This window comes from Lampetra fluviatilis, chromosome 17 (assembly GCF_964198595.1).
Source record: "Lampetra fluviatilis chromosome 17, kcLamFluv1.1, whole genome shotgun sequence".
NCBI classification, from domain to species: domain Eukaryota; kingdom Metazoa; phylum Chordata; class Hyperoartia; order Petromyzontiformes; family Petromyzontidae; genus Lampetra; species Lampetra fluviatilis.
Window position 1 is genome coordinate 4,855,393 of NC_136291.1, and position 13,201 is coordinate 4,868,593.

Below are 13,201 nucleotides of genomic sequence, written 5' to 3' on the forward strand. Positions count from 1 at the left end.
CTGAAACAAAATTAAGTACAACCATCAAATATGAATTACAGAAATCCTGGCACTGCATCTGTTAAATTAAATTAGTGAGCATTTTTTTCGATTTAAAGCTTTCGTGACTGCAGGGATTCCTATTCTTGGTTCTTTCGGTAAAGTCACGTAGAAGGGAAATAATAAAAATAAAACAATAACATTCTCACGACGTTTCGATTGCAACACAAGCAATCGTCATCAGGTGTGGATTTTTTTTGTTTAATTTTTATTATTTTAGTGAGCATTGTTTCATTATTATTTTTTTTAAAATACCACCACAAACTAAGGTAAAGGGAGCTCTGCACCTGCAACTGATTGCTCATGCTACGGCTCTCGCATAATGTCCGTGATGCAGTCATTGTTAGTCTGTTGATGGTCGGCGATGCGGCAATCGACTCATCTCGACGAGCTGTACACGATTCACTATTCAAAAAAATTCGATAACGGATTTTGTTTGCGGTTTGTCGTTTCGACATCGCGGAGTGGCACTGATTTCGGATTTATTGGTACCCCAGTCGCGAAGTTAAGTACACCCCTGGGAAAAAAATAGTGCCCCAGAAATTACAATTTTAATTGCCTCGGCCATTTAGTATTATTTGGTACCCCGGGGTATCGCCGTAAGGATCAGTTATATACCCCACCTGCTGATAAAACAACCGTGTACTCATTTATAATGCAGAGTGTATGCTTAGCTTGTGGGATGAAACCAGAGTAAAATCACAAAGAGGAAGGGGTAACACAAAACTGGCATTTTCCATATTAGTTTTTTTTTACTGGGTATGATTCAATTAGCTGTTTCGCTGTTTCCGAAGTGACCTGGCCACAAATAAAATCTCAACAAAGTGGCTTATCATCACGTGGCAATGTATAGCAGCCAAAGGTTCTTAAATGCATGTTTAAAAATGTGGATGGAAAAAACGGGAGATGCAGGAGAAAAAAATCCACGCGACCACGGGGAGACCATGCAGACTCCAAATACACAGCAGCAGGCGTCAGGGTTGGGATCGAACCCACGACCTTCTGCATACCAGGCGAGGTAGTTAACATCTCCTAGCCACCGTGGCGCCCCAATGTTACTGTACATCTGGTCCAACTAGTGTTGGACCAGATGACACCAGTACCGCCTTCTGGTGTCATCTGGTCCAACACCAATGGGGACTAGGCTCTAAAGAAAGCCGTCTCGGGTGTGGACCAATCAACTTCAAGGACAGTGCATATTATTATCATTATCAGAGTTGCTTCTTTTTGTTTGCTTTTTTGACTACTTGTGTTGTGGTTATTGCAAACATGCCTTGAATAAAGGTGTCAGTTTTGTACCAGTTTAAAAGGGTAAAAACCTACTACTATACTTCTTTCTCACCGTACGTAGCCAAACGAACCGTGCTAATCGGAGGTGCGTCGGTGGGATGAGGAGCAGAACAAACTAAACACAACAATCAGCTGTAAAGAAATGAGAGTTTAAATCCAGCCGATACAAAAGTGCCGCTGTGTAATAGCTCCCAGTGGCCTCCTACCATCGGGAAGGTTTCCGAGCGTTCCAGACGGCCGCAATTCTGAAATTGGGGGACCACTTTCGTCCCATTCCATTTCACTGCCACGCCGGGGAGATGGAATGGAATCCTCTCGGTGGATTGCCAACAAATTAACCCCTCGGCAGCACTCACGAGACGGACATTCTCCTTTGACTTAGCATTGCCCATGGGCTGTGGTCGACTCGAATGGACGTCTCATCAACAACAATAAACCACAGAGACACGGCATTGGACGTCTCAACAACAACAAGAGACCACAGAGACACTGCATTGGAAGTCTTTACCGCATTTAGGTGATCATAGTAGTGATCAAATCTGTACGCTTTTACTCCACTGTACTCGAAACAAAACAGATCTAATGTACGCGATGTTAAAGTAAAACGACAACTTCCACACACGCAGCACAGCAACAAAAGTTGTGGCCCGGATACGAAACCAATCGACGCGAGAATTCCATCGTTTTTGTTTGTTTAAAAGACAGAGGAGGAGGAAAGAAGAAGAAAACAACAACACGCAAACGAACGCAGCCAGCCCACCTCGCCCTCGTCGACCTCCGCACTTCGAACTCCATCTTCGGGATGCGACTCAAGAGATGACGGCAACTTCCCAGCTCTTTATCGAGAGAGATGTAGATCTTGACGATGGTCAGTCACACCACCACCACACACCAACAACAACAACCCAAGTGTCTTCTTCACCTTGCCCGGTGGGCACGCGTGTGTGTGAGCACTACGGAAGGCAGTAGCCACCCACCTCCGTCGGGAATTCGCTGTTGAGCCGAAGCAGAGGCGATGGGCAAACTCTAGTGCGTGCCCTGGGATGAACTCGCTCTCACCACGTGATCTCGCTCGCTCTCACCACGTGATCTCGCTCGCTCTCACCACGTGATCTCGCTCGCTCTCACCACGTGATCTCGCTCGCTCTCACCACGTGATCTCGCTCGCTCTCACCACGTGATCTCGCTCGCTCTCACCACGTGATCTCGCTCGCTCTCACCACGTGATCTCGCTCGCTCTCACCACGTGATCTCGCTCGCTCTCACCACGTGATCTCGCTCGCTCTCACCACGTGATATCGCTCGCTCTCACCACGTGATATCGCTCGCTCTCACCACGTGATATCGCTCGCTCTCACCACGTGATCTCGCTCGATCTCACCACGTGATCTCGCTCGATCTCACCACGTGATCTCGCTCGATCTCACCACGTGATCTCGCTCGATCTCACCACGTGATCTCGCTCGATCTCACCACGTGATCTCGCTCGATCTCACCACGTGATCTCGCTCGATCTCACCACGTGATCTCGCTCGATCTCATGTGATCTCACTCGCGCTCTCCCACGTGATCTCGCTCGCGCGCTCTCACGTGATCTCGCTCGCCCTCTCACGTGATCTCGCTCGCCCTCTCACGTGATCTCACTCGCGCTCTCTCACGTGATCTCACTCGCGCGCTCTCACGTGATCTCACTCGCCCTCTCACGTGATCTCACTCGCGCTCTCCTCACGTGATCTCGCTCGCGCTCTCCTCACGTGATCTCGCTCGCTCGCTCTCACGTGATCTCACTCGCGCTCTCACGTGATCTCACTCGCGCTCTCACGTGATCTCACTCGCTCGCTCTCACGTGATCTCACTCGCCCTCTCACGTGATCTCACTCGCGCTCTCACGTGATCTCACTCGCTCGCTCTCACGTGATCTCACTCGCGCTCTCCTCACGTGATCTCGCTCGCGCTGACTCACGTGATCTCACTCGCGCTCTCACGTGATCTCGCTCGCGCTGACTCACGTGATCTCGCTCGCGCTCTCTCACGTGATCTCACTCGCGCTCTCTCACGTGATCTCACTCGCGCTCTCCTCACGTGATCTCACTCGCGCGCTCTCACGTGATCTCACTCGCTCGCTCTCACGTGATCTCACTCGCGCTCTCCTCACGTGATCTCGCTCGCGCTCTCCTCACGTGATCTCACTCGCGCTCTCTCACGTGATCTCGCTCGCGCTGACTCACGTGATCTCACTCGCGCTCTCTCACGTGATCTCACTCGCGCTCTCTCACGTGATCTCACTCGCGCTCTCCTCACGTGATCTCACTCGCGCGCTCTCACGTGATCTCACTCGCCCTCTCACGTGATCTCACTCGCCCTCTCACGTGATCTCACTCGCCCTCTCACGTGATCTCACTCGCGCTCTCTCACGTGATCTCACTCGCGCGCTCTCACGTGATCTCACTCGCCCTCTCACGTGATCTCACTCGCGCTCTCTCACGTGATCTCACTCGCTCGCTCTCACGTGATCTCACTCGCGCTCTCCTCACGTGATCTCGCTCGCGCTCTCCTCACGTGATCTCGCTCGCTCGCTCTCACGTGATCTCACTCGCGCTCTCACGTGATCTCACTCGCGCTCTCACGTGATCTCCTCGCTCGCTCTCACGTGATCTCACTCGCGCTCTCCTCACGTGATCTCGCTCGCGCTCTCCTCACGTGATCTCACTCGCGCTCTCTCACGTGATCTCACTCGCGCTCTCCTCACGTGATCTCACTCGCGCTCTCCTCACGTGATCTCACATACTCACTCGATCTCAATATCTCACGATCTCAATCTCACTCGATCTCAATATCTCACGATTCACTCTCACTCGATCTCGCTCACTCACTCACTCGATCTCACTCACTTGATCTAACTCACTCTCACACACTGATCTGTCTCTCACTCGATCTCACTCACTCGCTCTCACTCACTCGCTCTCACTCACTCGATCTCACTCACTCGATCTATCTCACTCGATCTATCTCACTATCTATCTTAATCTCACTCGCTCTATCTCACACTCTCTGCCGTGCGGTATTTTGAACCTCCTCTTCGACGCTGGCCGTAACGACGCACTGCTGCTGCTGCGTTCGGAAGAGGTGGAGTGCTCAGACTCGATCGCGTTCCGGTTTATACTCCCCCGGTAGCTCAGGTGGGAGTTTCAAGAAACGTGTATTTGAATCAATCGACGCGACCAGCGCATCACTCTTCTGTATATATCTAAATCAGCTCAAGCCTTCCGCAAATCGCACGGCTTGTGTGTGTGTGTGGCCACCTCAAGTCTGAATCCGTCCACTCTCTCCGACGCCCCCTTTGAAAACACGCGCTGCCACGTGCAGTAACGACGAGGCCATCATACAACCCCCTGCGTCTCTCATCATCATCCTCACCTCTCTCCTCTTTGCTCCCGTTTAACCCGTTCCCGTCTTTCCGTCCGCGTCCTCTTATTGCCATTCCTGTCAACACCTTATCAGTGCCCCTACTTTATTACAGACCAATTATCAGTGCCCCTACTTTATTACAGACCAATTCAGGCCTTGTTGGTCACCCCGTGTCCCTTATACATCTCAACGTTAATCCGACAAAGTCCCATCACAAGGGAGACACAAATAAATACAGGAAAACTCAATTTTCCTGAACAAGAACACGAGTAAACCGTATGGGTTGCAGAACCGGCCCAAGACCTTTGGGGTACCTAAGCCAAATTTGGTTGGAGGCCCCTTTGATGTATGATTTTTTTCACCCACTAGCTAGCAGTGACTCTAGGGGGCCCTCTGCTGGCCACGGGGCCCTTTGCAATTGCAAGGGTCGCTTAGTGGCTGGGCCGGCTCTGGTGGGTTGGCACGGTATTACCCAATTGCTGTGGTAGCTCGTGACATTTCCACAATGTGGGGCTGTTGTGAGTGACTTCTGAAAATGTTCTAATTAATACAAACTTCGTCATGTCATTGGCCTTCCCGTGAAAGCGATAGAACTCTTATCTATCAACGGGAGGCATTTATAAACATTACGAAACAAAACAAAGCACTGAAATGCTGTTCCCATCACCCTCAAGTCCACACTACGCAACCCCTTTGACATTGGCAAAAGTCGTGACCTATATTTGCACAGTGCAAAGTCGCGTTTTGACATCCGTCTCATCACAGCCATGGGCGACTTGTTCACGGCCATGAATGGGTCTGAAACGGCGTGGCCAAAAATGCTGGAAACAAAGAATGAAGGGGGATGGATGTCTCTCGCTCGGTACACCTTCACAAGTTCACAACCAAAAAATAAAATAAAATCACCTACGTGACTTTACCGAAAGAACCAAAGAGTATGGATCCTGCAGTCACGAAAACTTCAAATCTAGAATTAAGTTCACAACCGTTTTGAGGCACAAATCAGACTGTGGCATTGCCACGGTTTCTAATATGAACTTAAAATTGTTACCTTCATTAGGAAATTCGCGTTGAAAAATAATTACATAAACAAACGCACAAAACAATTGAGAAAAGTATTTTTTTATTAGAAAAATAATTTCTCATCTCCATCAACTTGGTGGGGCGGCACCCCAACTCCCGTAGTGGACTCATCGCGCCTGCCCAAATTATTTCTTTATTTCCTTACATTTTATGGAGTTTTGAGTTGTAACATTACCGCTGAAACCCAATAATTCAGTAACTTACGTACAAACATCCGAGACACTAATGATTGTGATATTGAGTTGGCAGTGAAACCAAACCACAACTTAAAAGCTCAAAAATTTACCAATTACACTGCCTTAAAAAGGAAAAAATACATAATAGGCAACGTTTCAGGTAATTGCCCTTCTCTGTGGCACATACCTTACCGTATTCACACCAAAAAGCGGTTATAATTGTGTTTGAAATAAATTTAATGTACTGTAGTTATCTCAGCAACAATGGACGAGAGATCGTCATGGGCCAATGGCGATATTGCCACCCCACCACCGCATTCATAATTTTATTCTCCATATTGTAGTCCTTATAGAGTCGACACCTGCTAGTCTCCAATGACATCCAACTCATAGTACCTCCCATGGGTAATGCACTGCCTGTGGCTCCCAGTGTGCACGTGTGCGGCACGTGCTACTGTTCTCGCACGTAAAACTCTCAATCCGCCGATTGAAAAAAAGAAAGTTGACATGACGACTAACAAACGACACGAGTTCATTGTTGCGTAGTTGTTAAGAGGTGATGTATGTTGAACTTCATTTGCACCATAAGTAGCCAACCGTGCTAATCGGGAGCGTGCGGGATGGCCGGTGGTCAAGACTCAGCGCCGAGTAGCAAATAAGAAATGGAACTGCGTCTGAGAAGACGTCCATCGAGATGGAGTGATGAAGCCAGCTGAACATGTTCTAAGTGTAATGCGGGCGTAAGCGACCTTCCGGAGGTGACGTCACGGGGGGTGGAGTCATGTGACGTGGGGGTAAGGTTCGGGGCTTTAAGCGGGTAAACCGGAAGGGGAAGGCAGTCGGGGTGTGAGCGGAAAAGAGTGAGGCCACGCGGGCAAGTGTGGAGAAGGGGGGGCGCCGACGGCGATCGGGAGCCAACCCCGAAGATAAGAGCAAGCTGCGGAGTGGTGTGCAGCTGGGGGAGGAGACAGCCAGGAGGGCTGCGAGTTAGAGGCAGCGGTGTGGCTGCCAGGAGGAGCTGCGGGGAGAGAGAGAGAGAGCAAGAAGCTGTGAGAGCTGCGGAGGGAGAAGAGCAACAGAGAGTACAGCCAAGGGGGGCTGTGTGAGAGAAACAGCAGCGGAGCTGCTGTTGGGGATCGGGCCGACATTGGAGTCAGCACCGTGGAGAAGCTACAGAGTAAAGACAGCCGTGTGGGTGTACAGCACGAACCGAATAATAAAGGACACTGAGCCAGACATCGTGGTCCAGTCGTTCATTACACTGGTGTCGGAAGTGCAACGGCATGTCGAAACAAGTGAGGAAGAAAGTTAATCCGGCGCCTGCATCGGCTTCTTCGTCCGACGACGACGAACTCCCTCCAACCACGGATCCTGTTGGGGTGGTGGAGGAGAGCCAGGCTGAGGAGACCACGGGAACGGGAGTGGAGGATGTTGGCGCGGTGGCGGGTCCGTCGACATCATCAGACGCGGATCAACGATGGCAAGCGATGGCGGTACAACTGGAGGCACTTAAGGACGTCCTGGCGCATCTATGCCATCTCGTCGCGCCAGGGACGATGGATGATGCAAGTGGTGCTCCGCGGGCCGCCACGTTGCCTGTCCTGCCGCCGCCATTGCCCACGCGGCAAGAGGCCGCCATTTTGCGCGCTCCGTGGCGCCAAACCGCCATCTTGGCCACGCCGCGGGCCGACGCCATTTTGAATTTGCCATCACAACCACCACCATTGGAAGACGGCGGGAAGAGGAGTCGGAGTCGCCACCTTACAACAGTTAAAGAATTTTCCGTCGGTGGGGACTGGAGCGCGTTCGCCTGCCGCTTCTTGGCGGCGGTACGCACAGCAAGATGGACCGATGCGGAGGCTTTGGAGGTGTTGCCGACTCTTCTGGACGACGAATCTGTCCGATTCTTCCGTTCCATAGCGACCGATAAGAAGGCAACTTTATGTGGTGTTTTTCAAGAAATGGCCGATGCTTATGAGCCACCAGATGATGCGCATCGGCGATTCGCTCAACGACAACGAGCACCAGAGGAGTCGCCCGTGGCGTTCAGGGGTGCGGTGCTGGAGCTGGCCATGGCAGCTTATCCTGAGACGCCACAGGACCTGCTGGAGCCTCTCATATTAGGGAAAATGTTGGAGCTGTCTCGGGATCTAGGGATCCCCATGCCTGTGTGTGGGCATGAGAAGCTAACTTCCCGGATGGCTGCTAAGTGTCTCGATGCGCAATTCAACCTCCGTCGCTGGAAACAAGTGACGGCGTGGACGGGGGAGCCCGTCAAAGAAGAGGAGGCGCTGGGGTGGAACCCTGCGCAGGCCGTCTATGTTCCGGATGACCGGGGCCCTCAACAACTGACGGCCGCCTCCGCTCCATGGACGGGACGCGGCGGGCCGAGACCGCGCGCGGTGCTACCAGAACGGGGCCGTCAGGAGGCGAGGCCTGCGCTTCGGCGCAACGAGGCCGAATGTTTCCGCTGCGGGCGTAGGGGCCACTACGCCAGAGACTGCTGGGCCCGCTTCCCGGCTCCGCCGCAGCAGGAGGCCTCGGCACCGGTCAAGTCGGCTAAAGATCCTCCGAAACAGGCATGTCGGCACGCACCAGACACTCGGCAAGGCTTTCCACCTCACCCACCACCTGTGTTGCGCGATCCTATTGTTGTTGTTAAAGAAAGGCCATCGACGGGGCCTTGTCATTCAGTTACGCAGTGGCGCAAATTGGCACGGAGAGTTGTCGCGGCCGCTACGGGTTCGTCCACTGTACCGGGGTCCATACAAGGTGTGGACGTGCGCATTTTGGTCGACTCGGGCGCGTCTGCGACTATTATATCGGATGTCATTTTCCATCTGTTGGGCATTCCGTCGCGGGCTGTGCGTCCGGTTTATGGGTCGTGCGTCGCTGCGAACGGGGGTAGCATGGGTATCGTGGGTCAGGTGGATGCTAAGATATCTATTGGGGATGTGTCGGCCTCGGGTGTTGTGTTGATATCGAGATCTTTGGCGGTTCCTTGTTTGTTAGGCACCGATTTTTTGGCTAAGATGCCCATTTTGATCAAAATCAATGAGAATTGTATTGAACTGCCGGGGGGCCGTCAAATCTCGTTTCTGCCGTCGCCCTGGGGGCGACCTGCTTCGGCCGTACAAGTGCAGGCGCTGTCCGTCGCATCTGTGGACATCCCACCTGGTACACAGATGCTTATACCCTTGCGGTATCGGAAGCCCCTGCCTGATCGGCTAGGAGCAGTAGGGGTCTTGTTGTCACCGTCCGCCACGATAACAACCGGGTTGGCGTTAGTGGGGGCACAGACCATCGTCCGGCCGGATCAATTACCGTTTTTACAGGTGCTTAATGCGGGGGGAGAAAACGTCCGTGTCCCGGCCGGTACGGTTGTGGCACATGCCACTACGGCGTTTGCGACCCATGATTGTCCACATAGCCGGGGAGTTGTTGCTGGGGTTTCCGAGCCAAGGAGTTCGGATGATCGTTGGGTTGCTCAATTATGTGACGAAAATTCTTCCCTGTCCATGGAGCAACGTGGTGCGCTGCGTAAAATGTTGTTGACATATTCCGACGTGTTCAGCTCCGATGATTTGGATTTGGGCCGCACTTCCTTGCTTTACCATCACATTGAGACGGGCGATGCTGCCCCTATTCGATTAAATTCGCATCGGATGAGTCCTGCGGAGCGAGAACACGTACGGGGGGCAGTGGAAGACATGTTGGCTGCGGACATTATATCGCCATCTAACAGCCCATGGGGCGCTCCAGTCGTCTTGGTTAAGAAGAAGGATGGCAAATTGCGATTTTGTGTTGATTTCCGCAAATTGAATAAGATATCGGTGGCAGATGCGTACCCCCTGCCGCGTATGGATGACTCCCTTGACGCATTGTCGGGGGCTAAGTTCTTTTCCACACTGGACCTCTCTTCGGGATTTTGGCAGCTTCCCCTTGACGAGTCCTCACGGGAGAAAACCGCATTCCGTACGCCGCAGGGGTTATTTAAATTCAACTGTCTCCCGATGGGATTGAATGCGGCCCCTGCTACATTTCAAAGATTGATGGAGCTCGTTTTGACGGGGTTGCAGTGGGAGACATGTCTTATATATTTGGACGATATCATTGTCTTCAGCCGCACATTCGATGAACATTTGACGCGGCTGGAGACAGTGTTCACGAGGATGCGTTCTGCCAAATTGAAATTCAAACCAAAGAAATGTCACCTACTGCAACGGTCCGTCCGCTATTTGGGGCACATCGTGAGCGCTGAGGGAGTGTCCACGGATCCGGAAAAGACGGCGTGCGTCCGGGATTGGCCGACTCCGGCCACCGTGGGGGATGTTCGGCGGTTTTTGGGATTTGCCTCGTATTACCGAAGATTCGTGCCGGGTTTTGCGACGATTGCGAGGCCTTTGCATCTCCTTACGGGTAAAGGACGGAAGTTTGTTTGGGGACAGCCGGAGGAGGCGGCCTTTCGGAGTCTGCGTGATCTATTGGCCACGGCCCCAACATTGGATTATCCCGATTTCGATCACCCATTCATTCTTGATACGGACGCGAGTGACACAGGTATTGGGGCGGTGTTATCACAGTCTAAAGGGGGTGTAGAGCGTGTCGTGGCGTATGGTAGCCGAGTCTTGTCTCCTGCGGAAACCCGCTACTGTGTCACTCGCAGAGAACTATTGGCGGTTGTTTTTTTCCTACGGCAATTTCGACCATACCTCTACGGTCGTTCTTTTATTGTGCGTACGGATCATGCGGCCTTGCAATATGCCCTTAAAATTGACCAGCCATCCGGACAGTTGGCACGTTGGTTGGACACGCTACAGGAATTTTCCTTCCAAATTCAACATCGGAAGGGAGTGCGCCATGCGAACGCTGACGCACTTTCCAGATTACCGCGGCGCGCCCCTTGTAAATGTGAGTCGGGGACGCATAGGTGTTCGCCGATTCCAAACCCCCCTCAGCCGCTCACGTTGGCCGTCGAGAAGTCGGACACTCCGATGGAACCGGGACCGGCTGACGGGGTTTTGAATCTGCCGCGGTCTGTCTGGATCCGGGAACAGATGATGGATGAGTCATTGGTGTCCTTGCGGAAGCGGTCTGCTAAGGACAATGGGAGTCCGAGTACGGCTGTGGGGCCGCAAACCGCTCTCCGAGATGGTCTGCTTATGTGGCGGGAGGGGTTCCAGGAACGTTGGCGCCTGGTGGTACCAACGTCCTTGCGGTTCGAGTTGATTAGAACCCTCCATTGTGACACTCTCTTACATTTAGGGGTGCAGAAGACCTTGTTGACGTTGCAACGTCATTATTTTTGGCACGGCATGGCGACAGATGTCGTAGGGCACGTGCGCGCGTGCCCTGCGTGTGCACAACGTAAGCCGCCGAAACATCCTTACGTGCCGCCTCTCCAGTCGATTCAGGTGTCTCGAGTCAATGAATTGGTGGCGCTGGACATATTGGGACCTTTTCCACCATCGGCGAGGGGTAATAAATATTTGCTGGTAGGGGTTGAGTACCTCTCCCGTTGGCCGATGGCCTGGCCGTTGCCCGATCAGTCGGCCGCGGCCATTACCGACGCCTTTTTGTTTGGGTATATTATGGATAAGGGGGCGCCTGAGAGACTCCTCACGGACCAGGGCAGGAATTTCTCTTCTAAATTATTGGCGGAAGTGTGCGCGGGCCTTGGGACTAAGAAAGTACGGACATCCCCATACCATCCGCAGACGGATGGTATGGTTGAACGGCTGAACAGGACGTTGTCTGCCATGCTTTGCCATACCGTGAGTGAACAACAATCAGATTGGGATCTGCACATCCCCGGGGTGCTTTCGGCGTACAGGATGACGCCTCATGCGGCTACAGGATATTCGCCGTTTTACCTTATGTATGGTCGGGAAAACGTGCCGCCGGTGGATGTGCAATTGGGAACTGGGGTGAAGGGACCTCGTAAACCACTTCCTGAATACATTCAGGACACGGTTCGCCGAGTCACGGAGGCGCGGGAGAATGCCCGCGTGGCTACGGCCAAAGCCCAGGCCCGGAACGAGCGATATGCGCGACGGTCTGAGGGGGAGTGCCCTTGGAAGGTTGGGGACCTAGCCTGGCTTCATTGTCCACAGGTACGTCCGGGGACCTCGCCGAAATTGCACAAACCCTGGCATGGTCCCGTACGCCTCATTGCGGTTCCCAACCCACAGACAGCACGCGTCCAGATTGGGTCTCGTCGCTGGGTTGTGCATACGTCGCGCTTGAAACCATATGTTGCTCCCTTACATGATGCGTCATCCCCCAATGTTGCCTTGCCGGGGTCTGTTGCTGCTGACTCTCCCCTGCCTGCGTCCATTGATCTCGCTGGAGCGCCTGTCGTACCTGTTCCAGACAGGCCGGCCGTGACATTGCGGGGGACGAGGGGCCCTGCTCGGAGGACGCCTGCCAGGTCTGCGGGACCTTCGAGCCCTGCAGCCCTTCCGACCCAGCTGCGGGCACGGTCACAGGACAAGCCCAAGACTAACTCTTTAGGGACACGGGACGTCGGTGGACTTCCAGCTGCGACAGGGGGATTACCCCCTGTCGTTCCTCGACTTTCATCGCGTTCCCGTTCTGCGAGTGGGCCGCCGACCGTCCGGGACGGGCCGGCGACCCGCACACGTTCCAAATCGCTTACGTTTCGTTGAGTGTTGTTGTCTTGTTATTTTCTTCTTACAGTTGTATTTATTGCATGCTTTTGTACGATCGTTGATGTTGATTGCGTTGTTGTTGTTCTTGCTGTTACATTATATGCTTAGTGTCCTTTAGGGGGGGAAGCTCGGTTCGCCGCATTACGATTTGCTATTGGTCAGCCGAGGTCGGCTGGGATTTTTCTACGGGGGAGGGTGGTGTAATGCGGGCGTAAGCGACCTTCCGGAGGTGACGTCACGGGGGGTGGAGTCATGTGACGTGGGGGTAAGGTTCGGGGCTTTAAGCGGGTAAACCGGAAGGGGAAGGCAGTCGGGGTGTGAGCGGAAAAGAGTGAGGCCACGCGGGCAAGTGTGGAGAAGGGGGGGCGCCGACGGCGATCGGGAGCCAACCCCGAAGATAAGAGCAAGCTGCGGAGTGGTGTGCAGCTGGGGGAGGAGACAGCCAGGAGGGCTGCGAGTTAGAGGCAGCGGTGTGGCTGCCAGGAGGAGCTGCGGGGAGAGAGAGAGAGAGCAAGAAGCTGTGAGAGCTGCGGA